Source organism: Triturus cristatus, chromosome 12 (assembly GCF_964204655.1).
Source record: "Triturus cristatus chromosome 12, aTriCri1.1, whole genome shotgun sequence".
Lineage (NCBI taxonomy): Eukaryota > Metazoa > Chordata > Amphibia > Caudata > Salamandridae > Triturus > Triturus cristatus.
The window spans coordinates 716254437-716271559 of NC_140595.1; the positions used below are offsets into that span (position 1 = coordinate 716254437).

Sequence of the window (17123 nt, forward strand, 5' to 3'; positions counted from 1 at the left end):
AGGAAATAAGCACTTGGGGTGGGATGGGGAAGAAGGAATGTGGACAACAGGGGGTTGGGGCAGGAGGGGTGGAGCAGCACAGACAGTGGAGGTGAGAGCGGAAGGGAGAAAACAAAAAAATGAAACATAGTACCTCAAGCACAGCGTGATCAGCGGAAGGTCCTTGGTCAATGCTCCAATCAAAAGAAGAAGTGAAGCCGGCACACACTGCCCAATTAGGAGGCATCAGATCAGAGTGACAATGAAGAAAAAGAATGGTTAGTAAGGGCTGGGTTCTAACCCCTTGTTTGCATACAAAATCCCTCACAAGCGAGAGCACATGCGCTGTTGCAGGCGAGTCCTATGAAGGCAAGCTAGATCTATAAGCTTGGCCAATATTTGTTTACATGAGGTCTGAAAACATCTGAAGCTGTCACACTAGACCTAAAATCGGGCTTCTGACTATTCCATCCACGTGTCTCCCTGTGTATCTGCCGCTGACCGCGGCCCCCGCAGGGGGCCACTCGGCGGTCGGCGCCTTAGTGGCCCCGGGGCCCCGGTCACCCCTCCCCACTCCCTCCTTCGGGGGGGGGGGGGGCAGGGACACAGATTGGTGCCCCCCTCCGTGGTCAGGGCCGGAAGTGACGTGCAATGCGCGTCACTTCCGGGCCCAGGTGTGAGGGGGAGGCTATTTAGCCTTCCCCCACCCTCACTGGCGACCTCTTTGTCGCCCACCTCGCCTTGACGCTCTTTCTCGTTTTCAGTGGCTCCGATTCAGGGAGGCCTGGCCGCGGGCGAGAGCGCAGATGACCCCATTCCCGGACCATCTATGGAGGATCCTGCAGTGGGACTGAGCCTGAAGGCGATGGGAGAAAGAGCTCTGGCCCCAGGTACCAGGAAGCGTTACAGCGCCCACATGGCAACATTCAGAGCAACTTCTGTAGCGCTGGGTACTTCAGGGGCTGCGTTGGTGTCCCAGGTCCGAGCTTTTCTGGTGTGGGCTAGGGGACAGGGAAAAAGCCGTTCATGGGTAGGCAGTCACTTGGCGGCCGTAAGCCACGACACCAGGTTGTCTGGCGGGGCGGATCCCACTAACTCCTATCCCATCCGGGCCGCCTTGAAGGGTTGGGCTAGGGAGGAGCCCAGGGCCCCTGATAATCGAGCCCCCATTGATTTCGAAATCCTGAAAGGCATGCTAGGGGCTCTCGAGCTAGTTACCTACTCTCATTACGAGGCCACACTGTTTTCAGCCACATTCTGCTTAGCATTTTTCGGGGCCTTCAGAGTCAGCGAGTTAGTGGCTAGGTCCAAGGTCGACTGTTCAGGGGATGCGCTGGCAATTTCAGATGTGTCTATTTCTGGGTCACTGACCATTCATTTACGCAAGTCCAAAACTGATCAGGCGGGGCGGGGGATCAGGGTGGTTCTTCAGCCCCTAGGTGACCCCAGGTTCGGCCCAGTACAATGGGTAAAGGCGTTTTTGGAGTACAGACCGCCCGGCCCTGGTTATCTTCTGTTGCATTCGAATGGTACCCCCGTGACTAGATACCAGTTCGAGCAGGTAATCAGGGCCAGTCTGGCCAGGGCGGGGCTCACCCGGCCGGACAGAAGGTACTCCAGCCACTCCTTCCGCATTGGTGCAGCCACCGCCGCTCACCTGGCGGGATTAGAGGCCGCACAGGTGAAGAAATTAGGGCGTTGGGAATCTGATTGTTATAAGATATATGTTCGCCCGTGAAGCAGGCTTTAGTTAATCTGTTTTGTGATTTTTATAGTGTGTATCGTTGGAATCACCCTTTCTGATTAAATAACTTGTGTGTACACCATGTCTCCTCTTTATTAGGACGAGTGGTGTGGGTGATCGGGCATTCATTTGTCGCCCGGGCTGCCCAATGGGCATCGCACCGGAATTGGATGCGACACTTCTCTCAGACCAAAGTGGAATGGATGGGGGTGCCGGGGATGAGATGGTTCGAACTCAGGAATAAGATCGAGCAGAGACTAAGAGCACACGGATCCACCTTGCCCCACCTGTTGGTGATCCACCTGGGTGGGAACGACCTTGTTACCCTAGGGAGACGATTGCTGTTATTAGCCATGAAAAGAGACTTAGGGGAAATCTGCAAGCGTCTGGGCGAGTGTGAGATCGTGTGGTCGGAGATCATCCCCCGCAGGTCCTGGCGGGGGCTAAATCCTTAGAAGCGGTAGAGCACTCCAGGAGGCGCATTAATGGAGCAATGCGTAAGTTCACGTCCCAAAGAGGTTTGGGCTTTCTTCGCCATGAGATGATTCGGGGGAATGTCAAGGGGTACTTCGACTTAGATGGAGTACACCTCTCCCAAATAGGCATGGACCTGTTTTTATTGGATTTAAGCGAAGCATTGGTGAACAGAGGTTGCAGGTAAAGAGCTAGGTTGGTGGGGGGCCCTGGCTGCGACGGTTAGCCGCCTCCAGGGCTGTGGCGGAGTTACAGGGCGATCTGGAAGCAGGCCGGTACAAAGGGTACCTCTGCGCGGCACCACGTGGTGCCTGAGCCAAAACGAGGAGCCTCCAGAGAGGTCCCGGAAGCCGGTCGGCGCCCCGCTAGGCCTGCGGGCGGTTGTGGGCCTGAACAACCGGGGGCTTGCTATGCGACGCTCCGCCCCGAGAGGGGGGGTGTGAGTAGAATTTCAACGGCACGTGATCAAAAAAGAGAATCACTTGGGGGGGCAGCACTTGCGGGTCGTTCCCGTGCTGCCCGGCTCATCAGGCGGGCAGGTGAAGTAGATGGCCGCCTACCCTTGGATCGCCCGTAAGATAACCCACCTATTACATATCCTGGAATTATGTAATAAACCTGCAGCATTTGTTACCCACTTACAACTGTTTCTTGTGTTTTCATTGGGTAACCTAAGTTGGGGGAGGGGGGAAAGCGGGGTGCCCCTGGGGGTACTATGCCGCTGACCGCGGCCCCCGCAGGGGGCCACTCGGCGGTCGGCGCCTTAGTGGCCCCGGGGCCCTGGTCACCCCTCCCCACTCCCTCCTTCGGGGGGGGGGGGGCAGGGACACAGATTGGTGCCCCCCTCCGTGGTCAGGGCCGGAAGTGACGTGCAATGCGCGTCACTTCCGGGCCGAGGTGTGAGGGGGAGGCTATTTAACCTTCCCCCACCCTCACTGGCGACCTCTTTGTCGCCCACCTCGCCTTTTTCCCTCCCTACCGCTTACCCGGCGTAGGCATGGTTGGGTGGGGTTTTTTCTGAGCGTTGTAATGTTTTCCTTTTCGTTGCAGGCGGAGTTACAGGGCGATCTGGAAGCAGGCCGGTACAAAGGGTACCTCTGCACGGCACCACGTGGTGCCTGAGCCAAAACGAGGAGCCTCCAGAGAGGTCCCGGAAGCCGGTCGGCGCCCCGCTAGGCCTGCGGGCGGTTGTGGGCCTGAACAACCGGGGGCTTGCTATGCGACGCTCCGCCCCGAGAGGGGGGGTGTGAGTAGAATTTCAACGGCACGTGATCAAAAAAGAGAATCACTTGGGGGGGCAGCACTTGCGGGTCGTTCCCGTGCTGCCCGGCTCATCAGGCGGGCAGGTGAAGTAGATGGCCGCCTGCCCTTGGATCGCCCGTAAGATAACCCACCTATTACATATCCTGGAATTATGTAATAAACCTGCAGCATTTGTTACCCACTTACAACTGTTTCTTGTGTTTTCATTGGGTAACCTAAGTTGGGGGAGGGGGGAAAGCGGGGTGCCCCTGGGGGTACTATTCCACTGGAGTGGGCACAGCAGACTGGATGTGCTCCTTGGAAACTGTGATTTCCGCAGATTTCTGACTTCTAAAGGGTTTGGTAAATCACCGAGCTGCAGGCATCTTGGTGTTCATTAAGGCTCAGAGGGGAAGGGTCATCTGTGTCACCTCGAAAAGGCAGGGGGTAGAGAACCGGAAATAGAGATAGGGAGATATCAGAAGAAGGAAGAGAGAGAGTCTGTGTGAGAGTGACTGTGTGAGAGAGAGTATGTGAGAGAGAGCGAGTGAGAATAAAAACTTGTACAAAGAAAGGGGAAGAGGCAGAGAGAAACAGGATGAGAGAGACAGATGGGTCCCCTCTGGACTCAAGGGGCCTTTATGGTTGGGTCCCTCCTACCTCTGGGCCCGGTGCACTGCATCGGCTGCACCACCGGTAGCCACGTTTGCGCACAGAGGGTCGTTTAGAGATTCTCTGTTATACATTAGTCAGGACGACCGTTTCCCTCATCAAAGTCTGAGAAGATGTGAGCAGAACTAAGAGAAAAACTGAGTGGTGAAGAAAGAGATCAAGCGAACGCGGAGACAAACAGGTGGAAAGTCCAAGCAGCCAAATCTCAGACCCAGGGGTCACTTGCTAAGTGGCCCTTAGTTCCGTATGCGTAGGGTGACCCGGCGTTCCAGATTTCTCTGGACGGTCCCGGTTTTCCGCCAGCCGTACCAGCAGATTTCATGAAATTAAGCTCATGTCCCGGTTTTAGAGAGGGTCGGCTAAAAATGATGAGAGGTATTTTTTTTATGTTTTGGAAAGCAGAGACAGTTAGCAGCTGTTATAAGGAAGCGATGTAATTAACAGGCAAACTACTGGCTCTTAAAAAGGCATTTTATCTATGTTCTTACTGCCTCTTCTGTAAATTCTCTGCTAAGGAGCACTGTCATTATTGGTGCTGGGTTGAAGTCAAATTGTAGTCCTTCTTCTGTTTTTGGTAAATGTCCCGGTTTATGGCTTTAGAATGATGGTCACCCTACGAATGCGGGTCATTGGCATAGGGAGAAAAGGTACATCTGACAACCAAGTGAAAGAGCCAGTTGTAAGAGAGTGCCGCACACATCAAGAACATGTGTTCTAAATCGCCCCTTCAGGGGAGGTGCACGACTCTTCCGAAAAACAGATAGGTTTTGTTTCTTGTGGAAGTAACAGCCCGGCTAGCTCAGTCGTTAGAGCATGAGACTCTTAATCTCCGGGTCGTGGGTTCGAGCCCCACGTTGGGCGAGTGAGTTTTTGATAATTCTTGCTTTTGGTCGCAAGTTCTTTTTATTGACTTTTTTTTTGTTTCTTAATTTTCATATATTTTAATAATACACCCATAGCTCCTATCTTTAATATAACACGGCATCACAAAACGGAGACTCTTAAATGTGAGAAATCAGAAAAGTAAGCTAGTCAGGCAGCAGCAGGCATTCCAAGTAACCCCTTCAACCCTCGTCACCTCTGCTTGCTGAAAGGCTGAAATGTACTTAAAGTAACTCTTCGTCTTTAGGGCAACGAAGCAAAATATTTTTAAAAATGCCTTAAACGAAGAATGAAAAACAAACCTTCCCACTTCTAGGAGAATGGAGGAGGCAAAGTCCATGAAAGGAACGTAAAAACATTCAGTAGGGAACGAATTGCTCTTTTAATGGGAGAGTGCCAGCACTTCCCAGCACTGCTCCGGTGACTTTAATGGGAGAGTGCCAGCACTTCCCAGTACTGTTCCAGTGCTTTTAATAGGATAGTACCTGCACTTCACCGCACTGCTCCAGTGCTTTTAATTGGATAGTACCAGCACTTCCCAGCACTGCTCCGGTGACTTTAATGGGAGAGTGCCAGCAGTCCTCGGTAGCAGACAGGTACTCTGGGAGAATGAGTACTTATCTGCGCGTCTATATTTCCATTTAAAGCTCGAGTGAGATCTCTCGCAGGGTCAGTCCCTTAGGTCCTCTCTAAGTCTAAGCACGTTTGCGGAGTCATCCCGCGTTTACACAAACCTTCCTGATTATGTTGCTTTTCTTACAAAAATGAGTTTAGTCATTTCATAAAGAGACGGGGTGCAGGGAAACAAAAATCAGCGAGGTTGCTTTACACACATTAAAACCAGACACGTGGCTTGTAGCTTGGATTTTCGAAACACCTCCGAAAACTACTTTGAGGGAGTATTCCACGCAGCGAATAGCCCTTTCAAAGAAACAGGAATCTTAGAGACAATATTACAAAATCGTTTAGCCCAACTTTATATTACAATTCTAAGACAATTCCCAATATTTCAGAAAATATTTAATAAATATTCATTCTAAATGCACTAAAAAGTTCAGCTGCATTGGCCGGGAATCGAACCCGGGCCTCCCGCGTGGCAGGCGAGAATTCTACCACTGAACCACCAATGCTTTGCTGGTTACCATTTTGAAAAAGCCAAGAAAAGCAGACAGTGTAAAAGTGGTCAGTGTCTTTAACCGGAGTTAGTGCATGAGGCTGAAAAGAGTTCAGGCACTTACAGTACAGCCCTAATGCTTCACATGAAGAGAGCAGCTATCAAGCTCACATGTGGTATGACAGGTTCTATCTGTGAGCCACCGATGCTTCGATAGTTGAGCCGCAGAGACACAGAAGATGATAAAACTTGACCATTGCAGATGCTGACTCATTAGAATACACGGCCTTCACAACTTGACACAGTGCCACAGGTGAACAATTTTATGTGGGCACAACACACCATGTCATTATCCACACACACAATACTACAGATGAAGCCTCTCGAACTGAACACACCCCAGATAGAGCATCCAGAAACGGAAACAGTCTCCAAGATTGCTGCAAATTGGAAAACATTACTCCAAATGAACAGGCTAGAACTGAACACAACACTGCAAACGTGGCCTCCTAAAGCAGTGAAAGTGCCATTATTTTTCCAGCAGCATATGGCTTCTATTCTCCCTACAATTCATGGCCTCCTTTCAAGTCCAGCCTCAATGATCGAGAGCCAGAACTTGAATAAACTGTCTCACTGAGGATATTCACAGGATGACTCCACCCTTCGCTCACAAATTTAAAACAAGCATTGGCACAGCCAGTAGGTCTTGCCTTTGGGACCTTATAAGTATTTAATTATGCAGCACAAAATCCTTGGTGCAACATCAACAGTTGCATGGCTAAACACATAAGGTCCCAAAGGCGAGACCTATTGTCTACTCTATGCCAATGCTTGTTATCAGGTGCATTGTACAGTAAAAGCATATCCAGGGTAAGATGGATTTGCCGTCCTCTAGTACTCCTCAGTTTCAGATTTTGAGGTGCTGCTGCGCTGTTTTCCACAAGGAGACAATGGGTCCTGAGCCTGCTAAATTCAGAGTGTGAAGCGGACACCGAGTACTGTGTATGTCGCTCTTCTGAAATCCACCTTTTCTCTCCCAACGTCCCCGCAGTGCGGCCATCGGAAGGGTGCAAATGTAGGATATGGCAGCTTTACAAGTGAATAACAGACACACTAAAGTACAGCAAAAATGCTTCAAGCTGTGCATTTTATTGAAAGGGAGTCACCAAATTTAAATCACCAAACCCAGCAGCCTCTGGATCTAATGCTCGAAATATTCAATCTGATGTTTGTTTGAAATTTCCGCAGATGTGAATGTCAGCACTAAAAGATGCAGCTAATAGGCCTCGAGTGTTAGAAAGGAAAGCCTGGGATGACAAAAATACTCATTATTTTAAATCTCTAAAACTGTAAATATGTACTCAGAGAAAAGCTGGTGGATTTTATTCTGAGGGAAAAAATCAGGGGTGTGGGATGAGTAAAATGGGCAACAAGAGGGTGGGGGTTGAGAGGGGCAGTAAGCACACGGGGAAGAAGGAATGTGGACAACAGGGGGTTGGGGCAGGAGGGGTGGAGCAGCACAGACAGTGGAGGTGAGAGCGGAAGGGAGAAAACAAAAAATAAACATAGTACCTCAAGCACAGCTGATCAGCGGAAGGTCCTTGGTCAATGCTCCAATCAAAAGAAGAATTGAAGCCGGCACACGTTGCCCAATTAGGAGGCATCAGATCAGAGTGACAATGAAGAAAAAGAATGGTTAGTAAGGGCTGGGTTCTAACCCCTTGTTTGCATACAAAATCCCTCACAAGCGAGAGCACATGCGCTGTTGCAGGCAAGTCCTATGAAGGCAAGCTAGACCTATAAGCTTGGCCAATATTTGTTTACATGAGGTCTATAAACATCTGAAGCTGTCACACTAGACCTAAAATCGGGCTTCTTACTATTCCATCCATGTGTCCCCCTGTTGATTTTCCACTGGAGTGGGCACAGCAGCCTGGATGTGCTCCTTGGAAACTGTGATTTACGCAGATTTCTGACTTCTAAAGGGTTTGGTAAATCACCGAGCTGCAGGCATCTTGGTGTTCATTAAGGCTCAGAGGGGAAGGGTCATCTGTGTCACCTCAAAAAGGCAGGGGGTAGAGAACCAGAAATAGAGCATGGGAGATAGCAGAAGAAGGAAGAGAGAGTGTGTGAGAGAGTGAGTGTGTGTGAGAGAGAGAGTGTATGTGAGAGAGAGAGAGAGAGAGAGAGAGAGAATAAAAGGATGCAGACTGAAAGGGGAAGAGGCAGAGAGAAACAGGATGAGAGAGACAGATGGGTCCCCTCAGGACTCAAGAGGCTTTTATGGTTGGGTCCCTCCTACCTCTGAGCCCGGTACACTGCATCCGCTGCACCACCGGTAGCCACGCTGGCACACAGAGAGGTCGTTTAGAGATTCTCTGTTATACATTAGTCAGGACGAATGTCTCCCTCATCAAAGTCTGAGAAGATGCGGGCAGAACTAAGAGAAAAACTGAGTGTGAAGAAAGAGATTAAGTGAACGCGTAGACAAACACGGAAAAACAGACAAGGGCAGGTGGAAAGTCCAAGCAGCCAAATCTCAGACCCAGGTGTCACTTGCTAAAGACCCAGGTGTCACTTGCTAAGTGGCCCTTAGTTCCGTATGCGTAAGGTGACCCGGCGTTCCGGATTTGCCTGGACAGTCCCGGTTTTCCGTCAGCCGTCCCACTAGATTTCATGAAATTAAGCTCATGTCCCGGTTTCAGAGAGGGTCGGCGAAAAATGATGAGAGGTATGTTTTTATGTTTTGGAAAGCAGGGACAGTTAGCAGCTGTTATAAGGAAGCGATGTAATTAACAGGCAAGATACTGGCTCTAAAAATGGCATTTTATCTATGTTCTTACTGCCTCTTCTGTAATTCTCTGCTAAGGATCACTGTCATTATTGGTGCTGGGTTGAAGTCAAATTGTAGTCCTTCTTCTGTTTTTGGGAAATGTCCCGGTTTTTGGCTTTAAAATGATGGTCACCCTACGAATGCGGGTCATTGGGATAGAGAGAAAAGGTACATCTGACAACCAAGTGAAAGAGCCAGTTGTAAGAGAGTGCTGCACACATCAAGAACATGTGTTCTAAATCTCCTCTTCAGAGCAGGTGCACGACTCTTACGAAAAACAGATAGGTTTTGTGTCTTTCAGAAGCATCAGCCCGGCTAGCTCAGTCGGTAGAGCATGAGACTCTTAATCTCAGGGTCGTGGGTTCGAGCCCCACGTTGGGCGAGTGAGGTTTTTAAAATAATTACTGCAATTTTGATAATTCTTGCTTTTGGTCGCAAGTTCTTTTTATTGACTTTTTTTTTGTTTCTTAATTTTCATATATTTTAATAATACACCCATAGCTCCTATCTTTAATATAACACGGCATCACAAAACGGAGACTCTTAAATGTGAGAAATCAGAAAAGTAAGCTAGTCAGGCAGCAGCAGGCATTCCAAGTAACCCCTTCAACCCTCGTCACCTCTGCTTGCTGAAAGGCTGAAATGTACTTAAAGTAACTCTTCGTCTTTAGGGCAACGAAGCACAATATTTTTAAAAATGCCTTAAACGAAGAATGAAAAACAAACCTTCCCACTTCTAGGAGAATGGAGGAGGCAAAGGCCATGAAAGGATCGTAAAAACATTCAGTAGGAAACGAATTGCTCTTTTAATTGGATGGTGTCAGCAACTTCTCAGCACGGCTCCAGTGCTATTAATTGGATAGTACCAGCAGTTCCCCGCACTGCTCCAGTGACTTTAATGGGAGAGTGCCAGCACTTCCCAGCACTGCTCCGGTGACTTAAATGGGAGAGTGCCAGCACTTCCCAGCACTGCTCCGGTGACTTTAATGGGAGAGTGCCAGCACTTCCCAGCACTGCTCCGGTGACTTTAATGGGAGAGTGCCAGCACTTCCAGCACTGTTCCAGTGCTTTTAATAGGATAGTACCTGCACTTCACCGCACTGCTCCAGTGCTTTTAATTGGATAGTACCAGCACTTCCCAGCACTGCTCCGGTGACTTTAATGGGAGAGTGCCAGCAGTCCTCGGTAGCAGACAGGTACTCTGGGAGAATGAGTACTTATCTGCGCGTCTATATTTTTATTTAAAGCTCGAGTGTGATCTCTCGCAGGGTCAGTGTCTTGGGTCTTCTATAAGTCTAAGCACGTTTGCGGAGTCATCCCGCGTTTACAGAAACCTTCCTGATTTTGTTGCTTTTCTTACACAAATGAGTTTAGTCACCTCAGTAAGAGACGGGGTGCAGGGAAACAAAAATCAGCGAGGTTGCTTTACACACATTAAAACCAGACACGTGGCATGGAGCTTGGATTTTCGAAACACCTCCGAAACTACTTTGAGGGAGTATTCCACGCAGCGAATAACCCTATCAAAGAAACAGGAAACTTACATACAATATTACAAAATCGTTTAGCCCAACTTTATATTACAATTCTAAGACAATTCCCAATATTTCAGAAATTATTTAATAAATATTCACTCCAAATGCACTAAAAAAGCTCAGCTGCATTGGCCGGGAATCGAACCCGGGCCTCCCGCGTGGCAGGCGAGAATTCTACCACTGAACCACCAATGCTTTGCTGCATTAACGTTTTGAAAAAGCCAAAAAATAGTAGACAGTGTAAAAGTGGTTAGTGTCTTTAACCGGAGTTAGTGCATGAGGCTGAAAAGAGCTCAGGCACTAAAGTACAGCCCTAATGCTTCACATGAAGAGAGCAGCTATGAAGCTCACATGTAGTATGACGGGTTCTATCTGTGAGCCACCGATGCTTCGATAGTACATATGAGCCGCAGAGACACAGAAGATGATAAAACTTGACCATTGCAGATGCTGACTCATTAGAATACATGGCCTTCACAACTTGACACAGTGCCACAGGTGAACAATTTTATGTGGGCACAACACACCATGTCATTATCCACACACACAATACTACAGATGAAGCCTCTCGAACTGAACACACCCCAGATAGAGCATCCAGAAACTGAAACAGACTCCAAGATTGCTCCAAAATGGAAAACATTACTCCAAATGAACAGGCTACAACTGAACACAACACTGCAAATGTGGCCTGCAAAAGCAGTGAAAGTACCAGCTGAGACATCTAGAACTAGACACAATACTGCAGACAAAGGCTTCAGAACAGAACACCACACTCCAGGTGCAGCATCCAGAAATGGGGACAGTCTCCAGGTCTGGGCCCGAAACTAAAAATAACAGTCTGAATGCATTGACCAGAAGGAAACACACAATGTAAATGTGGCCTCCACAAGTGATTCAATGTACCAGGCGAGACATCTACAACTAGACACAATTTTCCCACCTGGTTTCCTTAACAAGATGATATCTGCAGCTCTAGACATATTACGACAGACAAGAGAAAAAACTTCAGATGTTACCAGTAGAACTTTATACAAAATACAAGATGTGACTGAGACGACAGGCACAATACTCTAGATGAACCCTCCAGAACCAGACACCATACACTACAGGCGGTCACCAGATCAGGAGACAATGTGCCACCCGTGGTCTTTAATAGTAGTTTCAATGCTCCTGGTGAGGTCTGGAAACATTTTGTAGAACTCTAGATGGAACAGTGTGTACTTGACACAATACCGTAAGTGGTCTCTGCAGAACTATATACAACACTTCGGAGGGGCTCCGGCTTGGGCCACAATAGGCTGAATTGGTCTCGATAGTGGGTAGAAATTGGCAAAGTGAGACAGCACGGTCTAGACACATTACTCCAAAGGAGCCCTTTGGAAATGTACCCAGCACTAGACATAAGGCTTTAGTTGTGCTGTGCACAGTGCCCGGTTGTAAAAGAGCTTCTGTTTCCTGCTGGTTTTATTACCGCTCACTCTGCACCCCAACATTTCTTTTGGCCTACTCACCGTTTTATCATGTAAGTGAAGCTTGCAAGGCCGCTGGCTGAGCTGTAACCATCTGTATTCTGAAGCTAGGTTGACACTGCTGCCTGTGCTGTGCCTGTTCTTGAGGCTCTGAAGCTTGAACCTCTTCTGCCTGTTCAGTAACAGTGTCAGTAATGGAAAGTCACTCTGGTGCTGCCTGTGCTGAGCCTGGTTTGGGCACTGAAGCTTGAAACTCTTCTGCCTCTGTTAGTTACGGTATTTAACCACCATAATAGATATTCAGCTTCTAAACAGTATTATCCTGTATCTGTGGATGATTATAATAAAAGCAGCAAGGTGGGTTTGCATACAGGTTATCTTTGCTAATTTTAAGACTGCAAATCTTCAGCAGTCTGTTCCTTATGTGGTTTAAAAAAGGTGAGGCACTGCTGAGATTCGAACTCAGGATCTCCTGTTTACTAGACAGGCGCTTTAACCAACTAAGCCACAGCGCCCACATTGTCGAGCTGCTTGCAGAATGCGTACTATCCCGGTGTCACTGGTACGGAGGAAATATTTCTTGGTATAAAACATTGATATTTTTCAATGACTCTCAACAAGAATTAGAAAACCTGATATAATAAAAGTAAAAGTGCAAAATAGGAAACGTGCATCATAACACGTGTATATTTTGCATTGATGTTCCAAATATGAGGACCACAGACTGTTGGACGAAGGGCGTTACATACGTTAAACCAAACGGGAGTGCAACGATATGAAGGGCACCAGCAGATACAAGATCATTTAATGACGCCCACATGACCCAGGTGCTCTTCCCTTCACCTCTCGTGACCTCTGGGCGAGGAACCGCAACTCTCAGAGAGAATGTGAGATCTTTAGTCGCGCGTCCCCGGTTCAATAAGTGCCCTTTGAGAGACCAATGAAACATGGAGGGGGCTGGCATCACGTGGGGGGTGGGGGCTCTGTTAGCTCACGGAGTCCCCTACATGGTGCTTGCTGCGTACAGCGGGCTCTTGGTACAAACAGCAGAGACCAGTTATTTACTAGATTAAAGGAACACCACTATAAAGCCTTCTAATATATTATTGTAATCATAATAATATTTATTATTTTACAAATATACAGGTCAAAATAAATTGGCAGTAAGGAGACCGAACCTGTGAACTGTGCCATAGTAGACTCAGTCTCTAACCAACTGAGCTAACAAGACACGATACAGCAACAATTTATATGTAGGCTGTTAGAGTGAGGCATGGCACGGATACATCTTGTTGACTATGGTGTGCTTTTTAAACCAATATATTACATAGTGCCAATATTGACAACACACCCCACCCACAACAACAACAGATCATGCATGCTGAATAAATAAAAACACAGCACAACTTTTGTTTGGAAAATTATTGCTGCAGGTTTCTTCCATACAATTCAATTCAATTCAAGAAAACTTTATTTCGGAGAATCTCCATAAAAGGTACATAAGATGAATATAAAAGCATTTAAAAACCGTACATTAGGTAATTAAAATTAGTAGTAAAAGGGGAAAAAAGAGAATATAACGTTGGTGCAGCCGCACAACTAGATATCTGCTGATTACATAAAATCATATGCCATTTAACACAGTGCAAGATGAATCATAATACCATTTTTAAATACCGTTTCCGCTTGTGCCATAAAGCCCCCAGAAATTTGGCCACAGCAAACACAATGTGAACAGCCATTTCACTCTTAAGAATTCTAAAGGCTTCGTGGCACCTGGTGAAACCCAGATTCCTACAAGCGGGAATGATCCATTTTCTGCGCGCCTCAGTATAGCCCGGACAAAAAAATATAATATGCAGTTCAGTTTCATCGCTTACTCCGCATGCCGGGCAAATACTGGATGTCGACACAGACCAAAGACTAGTAAGTGCACGAATTGGCAAGGACCCGTGCCTCCATTGTAAATAGAGCTTCCTAATTATTACAGGGTAGACGTTGTCAAGGGCCGATTCAAAGCTGTAGGTATTCTTCATGTAAAGGAATTGGTGCGTTAAGGACCCTAGAGATTTTAAAGGTCGAAGTGTGGGAGCCTTGGAGTTATAATACAATTTGGTTAAAACTTTTTTGGGAAGCCTGAGGCAGGCATCCTGAGGGTCGTTCCAAAGTGCATCTAGACCTAGGCCCACCAGACTGTTCCTTACAAATTTAAGCCAAGCAATGTTCCCCGAGTTTTGAAAGCTAAGGACTTCCTGCAGGCCCTGTCTGTAATGAATCAATTCGGGCACCGCCCACAATCTGCGCCAGTAGATCACTAGGCGAAGTGCCAATTCTTCTCCCAGGGGTCTAATGCCTAGGTCGAGTCTTAGAGGCACTAGGGGTGTACTAGGAGGAAGAGCTACTAGACACCTAAGAAATCTATTCTCCTCTTTTGTCAGACTATCCAAGACTTTATGACCCCATAATTCACTACCATATGTAACAACTCCTCTGGCTTGCACCCTGTAAATATGGAGTGGTGGGCCTATGGGTTTGAGGGTCGACCTATTCTTCCCTACCATCCTTAGTATCCCACCCACATGTTGCACTAGTTTCATCCTTACTTTCTCCTGGTGCGGACCCCACCCCAATTCCTCATTAAGGGTAACACCAAGGTATTCAAAGGTGTTGACTCGTTCAAGTGTGTTATTCCCAATACGTGGGATGCGGTGAAACCTGGGTGGCGGATTGAAGGCCATGAATTTTGTCTTTAGAGTGTTTATCTCCAATCCGTGCTCTCTGCAAAAGTCCCCGAAACCATCCAGCACACGCTGGATTCCCATCGGCGACTTGGAGAGAAGGAGGGTATCATCCGCAAACATGATTGCCGGAACCCTCCTTCCCGCCAGCTTTGGGACATCCGAATTTGGGACCCCATTGAGGTGATCAATAACACCGTTGACAAAGAGGCAGAACAAGGTTGGTGCGAGTACGCACCCCTGTCTTACCCCTCTGTCAACGGGAAACTTATTTGATAGAGCACCCTGCCTACCACACCTCACACGAGCATAGGTGTTAGTGTGGAGGCGGATGATCATTGTCAAAAGATCAGCTGGCACCCCAACATTCGCCAGCACTTCCCAGAGCTTGCCGCGTGGAACCAGGTCAAAGGCTGCCCTTAAGTCCACAAATACAGTATAGAGACTGCCACCCTCCAGCTGTATTGTTTTCCAGTATAAAAGGGGCAGCCTAAAGACCTGGTCTATGGTGGAGGTCTTCTGACGAAATCCTGCCTGAAGGGGGCTCAGGATGTCCCTCTCTTCGATCCAGTCCAAGAGACGAACCAACAGAAGCCTCGCGAAAAGCTTCTGTGGGACGTCTATCAGACTGATCGGTCTGTAATTGGCAGGGAGCAAAGGTGAGCCCCTTTTAAAGATAGGGACAATCTCCGCTCTGAGCCAAGTTGGAGGGACCGCCATCCCATGGATGATGGCATTGAACAGTACCAAGAGGTAGGGTGCCCAAATTCCAACCTCGTGCTTGAAGAGATCACCTGGGAGCTTGTCAAGACCTGGCGCTTTTCCTGTGGAAAGGCGAGTTATTGCCATTTCCAGTTCCTCCAAGTTGAAATCTTCCATCTCAGAAGGATTATCAATGATTAGGGCAGCTGGGGTCCCGGCCTGGATTCCTATTTGATCCAGCCCAGCCCTACTATAAAGCGAAGAAAAATGTTCCTCCCATACTTCTGGCGCAATATTTCCTTCTATAGCCGTAACAGGCTCGGCTGAGCCATGTTTGACTATTTGCCAGAATTTCCTTGGGTCTCTGGTTTTAAGTGCAGATGTCATTTCTGCCCAGTTCTCCCAGTCCCAGTCGATTTTGGCATTTTCAAGGAGGAGCTTGTAAGCAACCCTCTTTTCCCTAATTACCGAGGGGGCCTCCTTGTTTTTAAATGCCCGAAGAAGGTCTTTCTTAGCTTCCCTGCAGCTGGCATTGAACCATGAGGCTCTTTCTCTCCTCGCTTTCCTATCCCGGACAACAGGGTTCAATACCTCAGCAAGGTTATCGCAAAGGGTCTGGTGAGTGTCCCCGAGGGAGAGGCATCCATCTGACGAGGGCAATTGAGGGAGGAGGCTTTCCACTTTTTCAAGAGCTGATACCACTAGCTCATAGATGGTCCTTATGCAATTCGGTTTCTCTAGCAGTTTGTCCCACCTTGTTCTTCGCCTATTGCTGGATAAGGTAAGACTTGGGGCAGATAATCTATTCCCTGGAGCAGCAGCATTAAAAAATCCGTCAGCGGCTAATGAAAGGGTTAGAACATTGTGGTCGCTGTCTAGCCTGGGGACTATTTTAAAATCTAGGACCAGTTTCCAGTCCTGAAGTTTGATCATTACATAATCTATCCGGGACTCCTGGCCTAGTCTATTAAAAGTTGGTTGTGGCGGTATGTCCCCTTGGAACCTACCATTGCAAGCTCTAAGTGAGTTTGCCAGGGTCATTGTTATGACTTGGAGTAGGAGAGGTGATGATGACCTAACTGGCGGACCCGCAATGCTTGGGATTTCCCAGAGATCATCCTCCTCACTACTAAGCCCGTCTAGGTGGATCGGGAATGGTTCAAACTGGATGTTAAAGTCACCTCCAACCAAGAGTGATTCTGAGCCAGAGAGAGAATCAAGGAATATCAGTAAGTCCTCCATTGTCCTTGAGGTGGCCGCAACTCCGACCGGTCTGGAATATGTATTTACCAGGGTCATGCCCATCCCAGTGGGCCAACGTAAGACCACACACAGGATGTCAGATGAGTTTGTTTCTACCATCTCGGCCGTACAGCCTAGATGGGAAGCGATCCATATTGATAAACCGCCAGATGGGCGTCCCTTCCCTCCCCATCTGGCTAGGACGTTAAAAGTTGCAAACCCAGGGTAACAGGGGTTTTCTCTGGCCCACGTCTCTTGGAACATGCATATATCATATTCTTTAATGAAGGTTTCCCATTCACTACTATCCAACTTGTTAGGCAACCCAGCAACGTTCCACGATAGGATTTCCAATGACCTCAGAGCCCTATCTGTGGTCGTAGCAATCTCATCCGGAGTGCATTGTACCGGCCTTAAAAGGGCACAAACCCCTGTATCATCGCGATCCTTGGTTAATAAACCCTGTATCGGATTAATCTGTCTTGACAAACAAC

The 17123-nt window shown here is 48.0% G+C and overlaps 4 non-coding genes across 4 annotated transcripts; 1 reads left to right on the forward strand and 3 right to left on the reverse strand.

Annotated features, from left to right (window-relative positions):
• Nucleotides 1–6052: 6052 nt before the first annotated feature.
• On the reverse strand, nt 6053–6123 carry TRNAG-GCC (transfer RNA glycine (anticodon GCC)). Its single transcript has one exon. It is a non-coding gene; the product is annotated as a tRNA-Gly (tRNA).
• A 3126-nt stretch (nt 6124–9249) lies between these two features.
• Nucleotides 9250–9322, forward strand: TRNAK-CUU (transfer RNA lysine (anticodon CUU)). The gene has a single exon. It is a non-coding gene; the product is annotated as a tRNA-Lys (tRNA).
• Nucleotides 9323–10599: 1277 nt separating this feature from the next.
• Nucleotides 10600–10670, reverse strand: TRNAG-GCC (transfer RNA glycine (anticodon GCC)). The gene has a single exon. It is a non-coding gene; the product is annotated as a tRNA-Gly (tRNA).
• Nucleotides 10671–12388: 1718 nt separating this feature from the next.
• Nucleotides 12389–12462, reverse strand: TRNAT-AGU (transfer RNA threonine (anticodon AGU)). Its single transcript has one exon. It is a non-coding gene; the product is annotated as a tRNA-Thr (tRNA).
• Nucleotides 12463–17123: the final 4661 nt, after the last annotated feature.